This window comes from Canis lupus, chromosome 2 (genome assembly GCF_048164855.1).
Source record: "Canis lupus baileyi chromosome 2, mCanLup2.hap1, whole genome shotgun sequence".
Classification (NCBI taxonomy): Eukaryota; Metazoa; Chordata; class Mammalia; order Carnivora; family Canidae; genus Canis; species Canis lupus.
This window is the reverse complement of record NC_132839.1, coordinates 6,579,566-6,593,827: the sequence shown is the minus strand read 5'-3', so window position 1 is coordinate 6,593,827 and position 14,262 is coordinate 6,579,566. Positions and strand designations below refer to the sequence as shown.

The following is a 14,262-nucleotide window of genomic DNA, read 5'->3' as shown; positions in this document are numbered from 1 at the left end:
TGTAAATACATTGAAAAGATTTCCTTGCCCATTTTAAACCACTTGTGAAAGTCAAGCAAACCTTGCAAATGTAAGCACATTATCATTATATAAAAGCCACTAAAAACCTTATAAAAAGCACCATGATTATTTTACTGAAGGGGAATTTATATTTGAAAATAGGAAATGTACAAGACTGCCTCAATTAATTAATGTCCACTTTCTAGTCATCAGTAGAGCTAAAGGATAGAGAGATAAGGTGTCAAGTTCACCAGTATTTTCAAGGAAATGTGGAGTTTTTTGTTCAATTCCAGGCCACAACTTTAAAGTACAAGAGTATATGGTTTGGTACATGCATATATTACTGAGTTAAGAAGTTCTGGGTGAAAGAGATTCTACTGGGCAAAATTAGCCTGTTTGCCATAGCAACTAATGTCTAAGTACCTTTCTAACCTTCCCTTTACTACCTTTTCTAGCCTGGAATTCTACTATTCCATTTTCTACTAAGGAGTAGCACCTGATTCTTTGACACTCTCTGTAAAATTTTGGGTGTGCTTGTCCTAGACTTCTTTTTAAAAAAATTTTCATCTTTTCATTTTGACATAATTTCACACTTACAGAAAAGTTCAGGAATACCAAAAAAATCCTATGTAAAGAATTCTACATACCTTTTACCATCCAGATACCCCAAATTTAAAATATGTGTATTATATATACATATATAATACACATATAAGTATATATACATATCACATGCATATGTGAATATATATCCATACCTATGTGTACAATGATAGTTGATATTTTATAATTTATTTTCTCTACATGTGATATATATGCATATTTTCCCCACAACCATTGGATAATAATTTTCAGACATATCCATTTATCTGAAATACTTAAATTTCCTTTTCTAAGGATCAAGGACATTCTCTTTTACAACTACAGTAAAATTATTAAAAGGTAATTAATTTGATCTGATTCTCTGACTGATAATATTCAGATTTAATCCATTTTCCAGTAACGTTCTTTATAAAAAATAAAATTCTAGGAGCACCAGGGTGTTGTAGTCGGTTGAGCATCTCACTCTTGGTTTTGGCTCAGGTCTGATCTCAAGGTGGTAAGATCGAGCCCCATAGCAGCCTTTACACTCAACATGGAGCCTACTTGAGTTTCTCTCTCTCTCTTCCTCTGCCTCTCCCCCTGTGTGCTCTCTGACATAAAAAATCTTTTAAAAATAAAATAATAAAATAAAATAAGATTACAGGTTATATATTGCCTCCAGTTGATTCTTTAGACTCCCTGATTCTGAAATAGATTTGCAGTCTTTGAATTTCGGTACATTGATATTTTTGAAGAGTACAGGACAGTTATTTTGTAAAATGTCCTTCACTTTGGGATCACTATTGTTTTCTCATGATTGGATTCAGATTATGCAGTTTGGATAGAGATATCACAGGAATGATTTTGTGGTCTTTCCAGCAATAATATCAGGTAGAATGTGAGGCCGATTTTTCCCATTATTGATAATACTATTTGGATCTCTTGGTTAAGGTGGTTTTCTGCAACGTTTCTCCTAAACACTTATTTTTCCCTTTGTAATTAATAAATACATGTATGGAAATACTTTAAGGCCATATAAATAACTCTCTCAAACTTTCACCTGTTCATTTTAACATTAATGATCTCTGCTTGAACTTATGATGATGATTGTCTTAAGTATAATTTGATCATTATTTCCACATTGGTTACTTGGTCTTATACTAGAAAGAGGAGCTTTCTTATTTTCCCTGTTTATTTATTTGCTTATTGGTTTATTTGTTATTCATTTGCTAATATCCAATATATTAATATATATTTGTGCTTAGGGCTAGTTTTTCTTTAACCTTTAGGGTAGTTATGGTATTTATTTGAAATATGACTTAATTAATTTGTTTTTCATTGGAATTCCATTTCTATTTTGACCTTACTTTAAAAAAAAAAAAAATGAAACAGTACCAGAAGGCATACCCAGAGAAGTGTCACTTCCTCCCACTAAAAATTTACAAATCATTTCTTTTTCCTTTATTGAGGTATATAATCAGCATACAGAACACTGCATATAATTAATGTACACAATTTGGTGAATTCGGACATAGTGTACTCTTGCATTACCATTACCATAAAAAGTATAACTGTCACCTCCAAAAGCTTCCTTGTGTCTCTCTTTGCATATGTGGATGTGGTAAAATCTGAAATTACAAAACTCCTAGAAGCAAACATAGGGGAAAACTTCCTGACCTTGTCTTGGAAATAATTTCTTGGATGTAACACCAAAGGTACAGGCAACAAAAGCAAAAATAGACAAGTGGTAACAAACTAATAAGCTTCTACACAGCAGTAAATAAAGAAACGAACAAACAAGTGGTAAAAGACAACTTATGAAATGAGAAAATATTTGCAAACCATTTATCCATAAAGGTTACACTTCCAAAATATATAAGGAACTCCTACAACTTAACAGTGGGATAAAAGAAAGAAATGGACGGTGGTGAATAACACAATCAGTTAGGTGACAGATTCTTGACTTTTGGCTCAGGTGATGATCTCAAGGTTGTGCAGAACCAAGCCACCTGTTGGCTCCTTGCTGGGTGTGGAGCCTGCTTAGGGTTCCCTCTCCCTCTCTCACTGTTCCTTCCTATTGCAATCACAATCTCCAGAAAGAAAGAAAAGAAAAAGTAAAGAAAGAAAAGAAAGAAAAAAGGAAGGAAGGAAGGAAGGAAGGAAGGAAGGAAGGAAGGAAGGAAGGAAGGAAGGAAGGAAGGAAAAAAGAAAGAAAAAAAAGAAAGAAAGAGAAAGAAAGAAAGAAAGAAAGAAAGAAAGAAAGAAAGAAAGAAAGAAAGAAAGAAAGAAAGAAAGAAAAAGAGAGGAAAGGAAGGAAGGAAGGAAGGAAGGAAGGAAGGAAGGAAGGAAGGAAGGAAGGAAGGAAGGAAGGAACCTGATCCTTAAAATGGTCAAAGGAGTTGGATACACATTCCAAAGAAGACATACAAATGGGCACCAGGTATATAAAAAAATATTAAGTAGCACTAATTATTAGGGAAAAGCAAATCATCTCACAGCTCTTTAGGACAGTTTTCAACAAAAATTAAAACAAAAAATAACAAGTATTAGTGAGACTGTGGGAAAATTGAATGCCTCCCCCATTTCTTTATCCTTTCCACACCATCACAATCATCCCTTGATATTAACCGGTCCCAGTAATAACTAGCATATGCATCCCATAGCTTTTGTTTTGCACTAGAGAGAACTACATTTATGTATTTTTTAAATTTTACATTCTTTCTTAATCAAAAAGAAAAATAAGACACTTTTTGTGCCTTGCCTTTCTTACTTAAAATACATTTTGGAAATCACTCCAAGTCTATACATAAAATTATTTTTTCTTTCTTTCTTTTTTTTTTTTTTTAATTATGTAACTCTCAGGACGCCTGGGTGGCTCAGTGGTTGAGCTTCTGCCTTTGGCTCAGGGCATGATCCCAGAGTCGTGGGATCAAGTCCCACGTCAGGCTTCCCTTGAGGAGCCTGCTTCTCCCTCTGCCTGTGTCTCTCTCTGTCTCTCTCTGTGTGTCTCTCACAAATAAATAAATCTTTTAAAAATAATAAAATAAATTATGTAGCTCTCCTTTGTGGGAATGTGCTATCATCTATTCAAGCATCCTCCTATGTATGGACATATAGATTATTTCCAGTATTTTCCAGTTCCAAACAGTGTTTCCCTAAATTATATAATATTTTTAGTGTTTATATATATTGTTATAGGCATATCTGCAGGTTAAATTCCTAGAAGTGAGAGGACTGGATCAAAAACTAAATATGCATGTAATTGTGTGTGCTTCTTAAGCAGAATACCGATTTGCATTCCAGCCTACAAAGTCTGAAAGTAATCACACAGGCTCACCAATAGATTCTGTTGTTCCACTCCTTAATTTTGCCCAATCTGATAGATAAAAATAGTATCTCAGTGTAGTTTGAATTTGCAATTCTCTGCTCTGAAATTCAATATCTTTTCACAAATAAATGTACAGCATAAAAATGAACAATCTACAATTGCACTCATAAACATAACATTGAATCTCAAAAAAAATTTTTGAATGTAAGAAATCAGGCATAAAATAGTATATGCTGCATTATCTCATTTATATATATTTTTTAAAATGTGTGAAAACTAATCTAAACTATTACAAGCCAGGATATCAGTTATCCTTGTCGGACTGTAGTGACTGTAATCGGGAAGGATGGGGTGCTTGTATTATAAACATGTTTTTATGTTCCTTGAACTGTACTATTATGGTATCAGCTATTTTATATGTATGTTACATTTCAGTTGTTATAAAACAGTGGGTTTAGATTGACAGGACTACTAGATATAAAGTTAAACATGTTATCCAAGATGAAAGAAAAGACAAGACAGCTCTTTTCTATTATTAGAATATAGGCTGATTTATGATAGTTGACTCCCATTCTAACTTGTTTTTGTTTCACGATATCATGGAAAAGTATTGCTTTATTCACAGATTCAAACCATAATGTATATAGAGCTGTTAAGTCACTACGTTGTGTTTCTGCAACCAATGCAACCTTATGTGTGAACTATGCTAAAATAAATGTAAAAATAAATAAATAAATTTTTAAAATGCTTCAATTCCACAAAAAGACCTTCCTAGTCTAAAAACTCTTCACAAAGTAATATTGTTTGGAGTATGTTTAAACCTTACATTCCATCATGGGATCAGAATGCTGGGGTTATACAACACGGTTGTCATCAGCCAAGGAGAATGCCATTGACAATCTGAAATGGGATCACTAAGGGTAAGCACCTTAACTCAGAGGAGTTGAAAACATAAAATAAACTATTTTTTTGTGGTTTGAAATTGTTTGCTGCTGTTGTTTCATTTCATTTTTTTTTCAAATTTTTTTATTCATTCATGAGAGACACAGAGAGAGAAGCAGAGACACAGGCAGAGGGAGAAGCAGGCTCCCTGCGGGGAGCCCAATGTGGGACTTGATCCCAGAACTCCAGGATCTCCACCTGAGTGGAAGGCAGACGATCAAACTCTGAGCCACCCAGGCGTCCTTGTTGTTTCATTTCAAATTCCTTTATTGGATAAGAAAAAAAGCTGGAAGTAGGTTTCCCACACTCACACTTCACAATAATATCTGTTTGTGTGTGTGGGTCTGGGTGTACATGTGTGCGTTCAGTATTCTCAGTCTCTATGAAAATAGACAAAGCTTCTAATTGGTGGGGGAAACGGGTGTACATGTAAGAGTGTGTCATCATACTCAAAACTCTATGTCCCAAATGTCTGTCATCTGAGTGCCATCTTCAGGACTTCAGCCATTTTAAGAATCATCTCTGTTACATTAAAACTATTATTTACCTATTATTTCTCTTTAAGTTCACCTTAAATATGTTTCAAAGAAAAATTTATGTTATTAAAATGGAAAATATTAGTTGCCAAAATAGGAGGTGATATAAAATACATATGATAAAAACCCCAACATTTAAGCCTCTAAGCCAGAGACTAGGTTTCCTTCTGATAAAAAATAAATGACCATAGAGTTATGAAACATACGGATTTAAATTGAGACTTTTTTCTTGGAAAAGGTTTGAAAGGTAATTAAAAGTAAAATAATCACATTTTAATTAATTTTTATTAAATAGTGACTCCAAGCAAAGTCTAAAATCTTCTTCCTTCACTGTTGTGAGTCCCACATTTTGAGGAGTCCACTCCATCCTGGGAGTTACGATTCCCAGGATCCATGTGCCTGGAACTTTTGCTCACCAGCATGATTCCAAACTGCTATTTCATGGTGTTCTTCAATTTTTATTTGCCTCTGGATACCTGGTTTGGTGTTTTGTTTTGTTTTGTTTTTTCCCCTATTGTGAATCCATTGCCTAGTCTTTTGTTCAGCTTCACTAAGTCCCTGACTCTTCTAGTTGTAGCTTCTCTGTTCTGCTTCTGCATCCAGTAGCAGCTGCCCAACATCCTTAAACCGAAGTTTTGACCTGATAGCTGACAGCTACTTTCTGGAACTGAATTCCCAAAAGGCACAAGAGAACAAAAGAGAGTCTTCTTAAATGTATGCATAACACTCATTATGGTGTGATCTTGTTTTGACAAAGTATTAGCCTTGAATATTTACAGGCTTTACTTTTGCTTCAATCTTCCTAGTTCGTTGGCCTCAGGAGCAAGGGGAATTTTATACAAAGTGAAGATTAAAGATGGGTCATGTATAATTCTTAGAATCAAACCAAAGTAACAGTAGGTAGCTATCATTTCATACTTCACTTTGGCTTGCTCTATGAAGGAGATCAGAATATGCTCCTTTGGTGAGTAGCCTTGAGTCCAGCAGGGCAGGTTCAACAGCAATAAGTAGTGAATGCTCTGTTGTTGGCAGCATGCCTGTCAGCATTACTGAGAGGAATTTAGTCAAAGCAAATGATTACTTACGGGGAAAAGAAGAAAACAGGATTTCCATTTCCCATCTCACACTTCTCAGAGAGTGAAGTCAAAAAGGAAAAGCTGGAAGATCAAGTAACATGGACAGTATTACAGTCTGAATAGAGCCTACCATTTCTAAAGCTTGGTCAGTTGAAGAATATGCTCAAAAGGGATATAAACATGCAGACATCCTTTTATGGATAAATTATAAATTTTTGAATGGCAAAGGTATAGAACATGCCTTTTCCCATATAAAATTTCCATTCTCTGTGATTTATTAAACTCTGTCGTCTGACTGTAACTGGAGACCTTTTCATAATATATCTAAAAACTACTTAAATGCAAAGCAGGATGGAGTCCATTGAAAAAAAATGGTGTTATTCTGTATGCAACACATACAATATGACTATTTAGAAAAGAAAAATACTCAAAAGTGAGCATGTAATTAATATAGTGTATCCCCAAGGCAACAGTTGCATATGCTTTTAAGCGCAAACATGAGAAACAAGGATTTCTTACACCTATATTCCTGGCCATTCAGAAGCTGGAGTTGTTGGTGGACCCTGCCATGTATCAACTCTAGGCAATGCTGTACTTTCCAATGAAAACCATTTGTTTCCAGATATTAAAGTTAATTTTTTCCTTTTTCCATATTTATTTCATTTATTAAATAATATCTTAGAAAAGACACCATTAAAAGTAATAGAAAAAAGAAAATGAGTCGAGTAATGCAACAAAATTTAAAAATCCCCACAGTGTCTCATTACACAGAAACTTTATCAATCTTTCCATTTCTCTATTTATCATCTATCTGTCTATCCCACATCCTCAGGACTTTTTCACAAAATTAATATATTTGGCCAGATAATATTTGAGATATTACTCTTTTGGACCATAAGAGGTAACATGTTCTATGATTTAGGAAAGTTTTATTATAGTGCTGTCTTTTGCTTCCAAAATCCAAAACCATTTAGAAGAATGAAGATGTAGAAGGGCGTGCTTCACTGGCTAAACATTTCTGGAAATGAGAGAAATGGGCAGGAGTCATATAAGCCAAAGGGACCTGTGCTAACTCTTTGATGGTACCCTGAGAGGAGTCAAGATATTCTCTCTAAGGATACTTAATGCACTAGGAGGCCAGATCCTGGACCCTGGGCCTACAGCCCAAGATTCTCACTTCCCACATAAGACAAAATAACAGACTGGAAGGAGCCAAAGAAGCCCATAGATAAACATTGCCAGGAGCTGGAAGCAAAAGAGCACAAGTGGACATTGACACAGAATGTTTCACAAGTTCCCATGAAGTAAGAGTTTGGCATCAAAATTAAGCTGATTTATAGAAAATGAAGAACTGTCAATATTCCTTGTATACCTGTTTGTGTAATGGAGTTTTTATTCCATGTAGTATATATCTCTACTTATTTAGTCAGTGTTTTTTAAACACTCATGATGTGTGTGTAAAACACTTTACTAAGCATAAGGTAAAAAGAGAAAAACATGAATAATACTGCTAAAAATATTTTCAGTTCAATAATAAAAATGTAGATAATTTTGAAGACCCAATTATAATTTATTTTACATTTATACAATACTTTAATCAACTCCATATTGGCTTAACATCTAGGCAACTTCTAACTTTCCCCTAGAATAAAAACAAATAAAACAAAATAAATCTCTCAATTTAATGAATTAAGTATACAAGTATCCTGTTAGCATAAAGGATGTACATTCAGTTGACATAGCAGAGGCTAAGCTTCTTATTTTTCTAGGAAATCTCATTATCAGTGTTTCCTTCTTCCCCTATCTCCACTGAATTATCTCATATCTTTCTTATCTTAAGACAAAACAAATGGAAAAAAATAACAACAATCAAAACTCCTTCCTTAATCCCACATCCCGTTTCAACTACAAGACTAATTTAATTTCTATTTTAGTACTGTTTTAATCATCAGTGCCTCCCCTTTCATATGTCTACTCATTCTTCAACTCCCTCCAACATGGCTCTCCTTTATCAAAAGGGTATCATTGCTCTACTTCACTAAATCCAGTCAATACTTGCCTTCATTTTTTTAGTTATAAAATCTTATTTATAAATATTGATTACTTTTTGCCCTTTGGGACTCCCTCCATTGGCCATTAGCTTCTCTATCACCACTGTTTTCTCGTTTTCTTTCTAGCGATGTTGCTGTTATTAGTTTCTGCTGCAGGACTTCCTTTACTGTTTATGTTGAAATCTTCAAAGAACTCAAAGTTCCTAGGCCTGCTTTTCTTCCTTTTTTTTTCTTGCCCTACATATTTTCAGGAAAACTTATTCATGATTATAATTTTAATAATTACCAAATACATGTAAACATATATTTATATCTTTATCTCAGCTCTCTCCTTGGAACTCTAGTCTTGAATATTCAAGTGAATTACTGGCATTGTTACTTAGAATTCTTAGAACCAACTCCCTCACAACAGCCTCAAAATTGAACTTTTGATATTTCCTCCCCCACAGTCTACCAAAAGTCTGCCCTCACCCATGATTCTCTCATTTTTCTGATTAGGTCTATTGTCCTTTCAGTCATTCAGCAAGCCTTGGAGTCGCTCTTAAATAACCTCTTTCCTTCCTTTCCCATACCCAACCCACAACAAATCCTAAAGATTTTGCATTTTATGTATTTCTTGAGTCCATTTCTTTCTTTCTTTTTATTGTACTATTGATGCTTTTGGTTTTTTTAAGTTGCTTTGTGACTACTGATGGCAAGAAGACAAGAATGAGATGTGACATGGATAAATAAATTTAAAGGAGTTTCTGTTCATTGCTTTGCCAATTCTTGGTTGTAAATGATATGTTTAATCTAAGATACTATATCTGTGTTATTTCCTTGTATTTATTTATAGGTCCTATGTTAATGCATATAATTATTAATAATTTCTTGCAAATGAAGGAAAGTAGAAATCAAAAGGAAAAATTTGGTAAATTATAAAATTATGGTGCTAACATATATTTCCAGATGTGTCAACTTGTTTTTTCCACTATCTATTGGTTCTATACCATGTAAAAACAAAATAACAAAAACAAAAAATATTAAAAATACAACTATCCCTAAGGAAAAGGATTCTAAAGCCTCACCCAGGAGCTTATTTCAGTTTATAACTGTCCTTGTAAACTTGTCAAGTTCCAGTTTTAAATCCTCACAAATGAAAATTTGTTAAAAGGGTTTTGAGTAGATTATTCTACTTTTCATGAGTACACAAGACAAAAACAATTCTTATTTTGACATGCATTGTTCTTTCAAGGTGTAGACTGGTGAATACCAAATAATACAAAGGCATGCACTGTTGTTTCACATTAGTCAGACCTTGAATTAAAAGAGAAAAGGGCTCTGGCCTGAAAGTTAGGAGTTCTGGATTCTTTACACAAGTCTGGCACTAACTGGTTTCAGCTTCCTTTCAGTTTATGAGATCTTGCAATTCATTTGTTTGCTATGCTGAGTCTCAAAGTTTTTAGCTCCAAGGCAATAACATGAGAGATTCTCACAATTGCTAGATCAATAGAATCACCTAGGCATTTGTTGAAAGTATAAATTCCTGGGGCACACCACAGACATTTTGAATCAGGATCTCTGGGGAACAAGTTCCCTAGTATCCCTTATGCTCAGGGAAATTTGGAAATAAATATATTTGTTGACCCCTGTGAATTTTCCTAACTTAAACTTTAAGATTCTAATTATTGGTCAACAGCAGACAAACATCTGCTGAAATTGTGATAAGGCATTTACTGTGAAATTGATCAATTGCTAGAATATTATAACAGATGAGAAAAATAAAAGGATAATCTAGGGCAGTTCCTACATCCTTCCTCACGTTCTAATTTCTCATTTTCAGCCTCAAAAGCCTGTTCCTCAGAGCAGCATCCTATTACCAGCCTAGTGGCCTTAAATTTCCTCCCCAAGTGATTTCTGTTTAAGAACCATGACTGCTATGATAAAGCTTGTCATTAAAAAAGCCTCAATCATTCTTTTATGAATGTGGATCAGTCTTCCTTCTTTCTTCTCTGAAAACAAATTATGATCTATCAGAAGTTAAGTCTTTTCCTTCATGATCTAAGTAAAACATGTCTGTTTTTCGGTAAATGTACTTGTTTATATCTACTATTGTTATCCACATTTCAGCTGTTACCTTGTTATTTACATTAGAAAATAACCTATAAAATTGAAAGAAAGAAAGAAGAAAGAAAGAAAGAAAGAAAGAAAGAAAGAAAGAAAGAAAGAAAGAAAGAAAGAAAGAAAGGACTGAGCAACACTGGAGCTGTGCTTGTTTTAGAAACTAAAAAGTTGGTTGAACATTGTAAGACCATGATGTATCTATTAAGAAGAGAGTTAATTGGATCATCTTGGTCATGATAGTTAAGGGAAAACAGTAAGTCTGTTCCAGAGACTCTAAGGAAAATAAAAGTTTGATTAAGGAACTGTTTTGGAATGAAATGATAATCCTGACTATTATGTGGTAATAATCATAATAGAACATGTCATCTCTACAAAATTTTTATATTTCAACATAATTTTTATAAGTATAACGTGAACATCACATCTACCATGCTTTTTCTCTGGATATTATTACACTGATTTTCAAATAAAGTGATTGAATTAAAGTTTACAGAGAATATATGATTCATGCATCAAGACTCCATCTAATTTCCTGGATTCAAGTCTAATGCTCTTTCTTATCTACCATAAAGTCCGAAATCCCATGTTTTCAGCCACATTTTATTACCACACCAAAACCCATATCTACAGTCTTGGACATAACAAAGCTCCTGCAGTGAGTCTGATCTCTAATTTCCCAAGGCATGAGGAAAGGACAAAGTGCTGACATCATCATGATGATAGCTCAAGCTTGTTTAATGCCAAACCTGGTGTTAAGCACTTTACACGTATTGTCCCATTTACTTCTCACATTCACACTCCAATATAGATGATGTCATTGCCCATATTTTATAGATGAGTAAACCGTCTCAAGTGGATCATCTAAGGGTAAAAAGTGACTCCATCTCCTGCCTCCCCTCTTGTGGATGGGGTATTATGCTGCCCACAAATTCAACTCTGAATGCCTTTTTCCATTGAAACTGCTTCCCTATACGTTTTCTATTATTATTCCCTTAATTATGTATGCATGTTATAAGTTAAATAAGGTATTATTAGAGACTTTGGGGGAATTGTGCATCATTTCTAAACCTGTTTCTGTAGAAGGAAAGTCTCCTGAGATCCTACTTACATATTGACATGAGGATTGTATAGAATCAACCCCGATTGCTATGCTTACTACATATCCCTACAAAAGGCTTGGATTTGGAAAGGAGTAGAGACTTAACTAGCCTTTAATACCCGGGTCCTATCCCTACAAACAGCTTCACAGCATTCACAAATATCAGGATGAAAGGATAGATAAGTAAACAGGAAAAAGAAGGAGTAGATAACAAGTCAGGAGGAAATTTTAAAAATATTTATGTTTTATATATATGTAATATCTCATATACATGTAGACATACACATATATATAAAACACTGTATATTTCATAATTAAAAACAGATGCCCTGTCAATCAGATGCTGTTCTTTCATTACTTAATTCTCTGCAACATAGTGAAACTAGGCAGAGAAAGAATAAAAATCATTGAAGATTCAGTTTATTTGTAATAGAAACAAAATTAAAAAGCTGAGCAGAGACCTTCTCCCTTTGTCTTCTATTTTTCTGTCTCCTTGTAACTGGAACAATTGGTTATTTTCATATGAACACAATTCACTGAAAATTAACATTGATTTTATTCTCACTTGCTGTTCCATCTATTTAGTTGTAAAGGGACAGGACTATTTCTTTGGGGTTAACATCTATTAAGACAAATTTCTTTGGGGTTAACGTCTATCACAAACTAGATGATGAAGGTGAGGAAGCATCAGGAAGGCACGTATGGAAGTGAAGCACAAAACTCCTGCTTCTAAAGGTAGATGATCACTTAAAAACATCGTAACACAGTTTTTCTAGACAAAATTCACATTATCATATACAGTGGGTTTTTGTCAACTAATATTTCACATCTGTTACCTAAAACTATAGATTTTAAAGTAGTGGGTAAGGAAGGCAGTGAAATATACCATATTTAAAATTGAAGAGTTATGCCTTAATTTACAGTCAGAGCTCTTTTCTGTACAGGCTGCACAAATCCCCCTTATGATCTTGAGGCCATAAAAAGAAAGCAGGGCTTCTTTGCTTGCTCAACTTAGGAAAAGAGAATCACCGTCTGGAAGCTGGCAGCCTGTTTAAGCTCCACAAGTGCAATAACCCTAAGTCTTGCTGACCTCTGAGCTTCGGATACCACACTGGATTACTGACGATGAAAGCCTATGTAATCCGTGTAATGACATAACCAGACATGTCCCTGGTAAATTGGGCTAGCAGAAGCAAGAATAGAAAGAAGAAAGAAAGAGAGAAAGAGAGAAAGAGAGAGAGAAAGAGAGAAAGAAAGAGAGAAAGAAAGAAAAAGAAAGAAGAAAAAAAGAAAAGAAGGAAGATGAAAAAAAAAAGAAAAGAAGGAAGATGAAAAGAAAAGGTGGATGATGAGTTCAGATTTTTGACTTGTCCAGAATTTGATAATAAATCTACATTTAAGTTAGCATACCTATAAATTTTAGGTGTCCTTATTTCATATTGTTATTATATACCAGGAGAAATGGGCTTTCCAAATCTATCATGTTCTTAAGACCTGTAAATGTTTTATTTTAGCCACCTACAACACTTACAAAATTGTACATTCTCAGCATATACCTGTTGAATTAATCAATATGGCACCATTACCAAGTTAGAAGCAGTCTCTGAAAGAAGGTCTGAGAAATGACCTATAGAGTTATTGAAGGTCCAGCACTCACTGAAAGCATTCTTGCATTATGGACCACTGGTGTTGATTATAAAAAATTCCTCTAGTCCCAAACAGAAAGGGGTCAGGGGGAAGTGCTCATCCTTAAATGCATCTTCTGTTTCTCTACATGAGCATGAAATAATTTACTTTTCCCTAAACATATAACATATTATTTGTCATTTAAGGACAACCACGTTGCAAATACACTGAACAGATTCTGAGTTTCCATGTTGTGCTCGTTATTGGGCTAGACTCTTCCAGCTCCAAACTCACCCATGGACACTTGTGTAATGCTGGGATTGCAACGTGACTGTGTAAACCACATTTCCCTCTTTAGCAGCTGGCTCCCTTCTAGGCTCTGCCAACAGCGGCCCTTTGAGGAGATGTGAAAGCTGCAGGCAGAAGAAGGGCTCTTCCCTTCCTGTTTCCTACTGTGCCTGTAGAGTCACTCAGCTAATTGCTCTTAATTCCTGCAGAAGCAGTTGCTTCCCACTGTCAATTCCATTATTTGCTCCACTGCCAGACCAATCTTATCACAACCCCTCAACAGCGTTAGCAGCAGGTGGGTGGTACCCTGCCCTTGGTGGTTTACTCCACCTCCTCAGAACCCACCTTCAAGTGCTTGGTTCCCTTTATCTCCTTTCAGGGGTGGTAGGTGCTCCCCGCTGTCGGCTATGTGTTATCTCTCAGTTATCTTTTTCCTGGCTACAGTCTCCTAACACCTTCATAACCAAATCCCTGCTTTAAATAATCTCTTCTAAAAACCTCTGCTAGTGTGACTTCTGTTTTTGTTTTTTTGGTTTTTTTTTTGACTGGACATTACATATGTCAATTTTAACTAATAATTTTTTCTAATACTTGAACTTAAATGTTTCATAATTAAGAAGGAGTTAGATCA

At 34.6% G+C, this 14,262-nt stretch overlaps 2 long non-coding RNA genes across 4 annotated transcripts in view; one reads left to right on the top strand and one right to left on the bottom strand.

Moving 5' to 3' along the window:
* Positions 1–14,262, top strand: part of LOC140609800 (uncharacterized) — a 96,149-nt gene that overhangs the window by 46,640 nt on the left and 35,247 nt on the right. The gene's annotated exons all lie outside the window — the stretch shown is intronic.
* On the bottom strand, positions 5,655–8,878 carry LOC140609798 (uncharacterized). Its single transcript, XR_012011520.1, has 2 exons — positions 8,524–8,878; positions 5,655–6,545 (listed from the first exon to the last, which is right to left on the bottom strand). It is a non-coding gene; the product is annotated as an uncharacterized lncRNA (long non-coding RNA).